A 3,295-nucleotide genomic window follows, 5' to 3' on the forward strand; every position below is an offset into this window, starting at 1 on the left:
TAGGTGTGGGCCAGATTTGGCCTATGGGCAGAAGTTTGTGGACTGCCGCTCTAATAATAGAGGAAACTACCTGTCTGACATTCGTTTTGTTATCTCTTTACCTCTGCAGAGTTTGAATGTCAGAACTGAGCACAGAACTGTAATGCCCAAAGCTGCTCCCCTCTGCAGTCTCCTCTGGTGTGGAAGAGGTATAATTGAACTCTTACTGTGTATTGCAAATATCGTTTTGATAAGAGAATACATTTCTCAGACTGAAAACCTAAAAATGGATGAAACAGGCCATTTAAAAGAGCCAGCTGCCTTTTAAATAAGTTATTACAGCGCGTTGCCAGGGTGAGCCTTGTTGACCCGAGAAGATTAGCACATCCATCAAAGGTTGGTGAGAAGATTTAGTATTGACATGTTTTTCCCTAAGAACACTCACTCCACGTCTCAGCCCCTGCCCTGTGACACATACATTACTTTCATCCGCCCCAGGTGCTTGTTTTTCCCAGCTCTCATTTTATTACTGGAGTTGCAATTTGAGCCTGGGTATTGTAGACAAAAATCAGAATTAATTTCCCCTGAGGTGACGTGTGACTAAAATTCCAAGTCTTCAGTAGTTCTCTTTTTTATATTTTAAACTCGTAAGCCTAAATAGAAAATGGATGTCACTCCGGCACAAATACAGACTAATTCTATTGGCAGCAGGCTCTTAGCTATTTGAAAGTGAAATGTTTCTCTTTACAAAGGACTCTCCTTCCTTTCCCCGAAGAAACCACCATCCCAGTGCCACCCCTGCTGGCTTTGTGACTGCAGACCCAGTTACTTTCACCTCTCAGTGCTTCGTGTTACTCGCTCTTCAAGTGGGTGTTAACTCCCCCACATGGAGGCCTTGTGAGGACCGCATTGAGTTAGTACTTGGAAAACATAGTGCTGGCTGCATGGTAAATACTCAATACATGTTGACACTTATTTATTCTCTGTCTTTAAAAGTTGCCAAAGAGCCCTGGCTGGTGTGTTAAGTGGTTAGAGCATCAGCCTGCTCACTGAAGGGTCTCTGGCTCAATTCCTGGTCAACAGCAGGTACCTGGGTTGCAGGTTCAATCCCCAGCCTGGTCCCGGCATGTGTGGGAAGCAACCGATCCATGTGTCTCTCTCACGTTGATCTCTCTCTCTCTCTCTCTCTCTCTCTCTCTCTCTCTCTCTCTCTCTTTCTCTCTTTCTCTTTCCCTCCCTCCCTCCCTACCTACCTTCCTCCTTCCCTCCCTGACTCCCTTCCACTCTGTAAAAATCAATGGAAAAAATATTCCACTCTGTAAAAATCAATGGAAAAAATATCCTCAGGTTAGGATTAACAAAAACAACAACAAAAATGCCAGAGAGAGCCAGTGGAAATCCTGGGTGTGAAATTTCTTCCTAATATGGAGAAATGTTTCCCTGTCAGCTCTTCAGATGGATGCATTGGCTTCTTACATCTCATTCCCACTGGTCCATCTTCCCATATGCCTCCTGGATAAATTGTGATAGAAGAGACCTGTGACGTGTTCATTCATTTATTCAGCAAATATTTTTAGTCCTTTCCATTCCAGGTAGTCAAACCATAGCCTCTTTCCTCAGGGAACTTGCATTTTAGGAGGAGAAGCAGACAGGTGTGCAGTGATAACAGATGCAATGTGTGCACTGCTGTACACATGCATGCAGGAGCTGCAGGAGCATAGGAAAGAGAGGGATGAGGGCAGGGCTTCTCAACCTCAGCACTATTGACATTTGGGACCGATTATTGTTGTTTTTTAAAAAATATACTGTGGCCCTGGCCAGTGTTCTCAGTGGTTAGAGCATCAGCTTTCACACAGAAGGGTCACCGGTTTGATTCCAGTCTAGGTCAAGTACCTGAGTTGCAGGTTTGACCCGCCCACGAGTGGGAGGCAACCAATCGATGTGTCTCTCTCACATTGATGTTTCTCTCCATCTGTCCCCCTTTCACCCTCCCTTCCACTCTCTCTGAAAATCAATGTAAAAAGTGTCCTCCGGTGAGGATTTAAAAAAAAATACATACTGTGGACACATATATGTACTAATATCAAGAAACTTGCATGCACAGTATTCATATACACCAGCTTCAGAATAGTGGATAGTTCTGAGCAGGGAAGGAATTGGAGTGCCATTCAAAAAAGGGGGATTTTCTGTCTCTGATGTTTAATTTTTATATAACAGAAAAGCTATGGTAGGAACTCAGTTTTGATAGAGGCCTCCAAATTCATCAAGCTATTCTGACACAAAATATTGTATTTTGCTTTATCAAACACTTATATAGGGCTTACTATGAGCCACATACTCTTCTAATTACTTTTCAAATATTAATTTCTTTAGTAATCAACCTATGAAGACCTATTACATAATCAACCTATGATGACCTAAACAGGTATACAACCTATTTTCCAAAACCTCTAGGTCAGGCATGTTTCAGAATTCAGATTTGTTGTGCTTTCAGTTTTATTCAGGTCAGGCATTGTCATCAGATCCTTACAGTTAAGTCAGATTTGGCTGCCAAATTATTTTTTAAAAAAAAAAAACAACAACAAAAGAACAACTTCTAGTTTCCAGAGCTTTGGGGGTTTCAGAAAAGGGGTGAAGGAATATTCCCATTTGTAGATTAGGAACCTGAAGCACAGAGAAATTAACCAGCTGAATCGGGTTTACTTTCAGTGGTGCAAGTGGCTGTCAAACCCAGATATTCTGACTCCTAAGCTCCCCACTTTTAGCTGCTTGGCCCTGCTGAATGCGGTCTCTACAGCCATACGTCAATATATGTAAGGCACACTGTATCCAAAGCATCACAAAGAATCTGGAGCCACTTACAGCCCTCAGCAGGATTCCAGTACATTCCATGCTGAAGCACCAAGTTAGGTTCTAGCCCTAGCACTGCTTGGGAATGTGTGACTCTGGATAATGCATTTGCACTTTTTGTCTGAATTTTAGAACTGACACTATTAGCAGCAAGAAGAAGAGGGGATACGCTTGTGATATTGAGGAAATAGACCAGTGATGGCGAACCTATGACACGTGTGTCAGAGGTGACACGTGAACTCATTTTTTGGTTGATTTTTCTTTGTTAAATGGCATTTAACTATATAAAATAAATTTCAAAAATATAAGTCTTTGTTTTACTATGGTTGCAAAGATCAAAAAATTTCTATATGTGACACGGCACCAGAGTTAAGTTAGGGTTTTTCAAAATGCTGACACGCTGAGCTCAATAGGTTCGCCATCGCTGAAATAGACGTTCCATGGGTTGGTGATTTGGGGCAGGTGA

The sequence above is a fragment of the Myotis daubentonii genome, chromosome X (assembly GCF_963259705.1).
Source record: "Myotis daubentonii chromosome X, mMyoDau2.1, whole genome shotgun sequence".
Lineage (NCBI taxonomy): Eukaryota > Metazoa > Chordata > Mammalia > Chiroptera > Vespertilionidae > Myotis > Myotis daubentonii.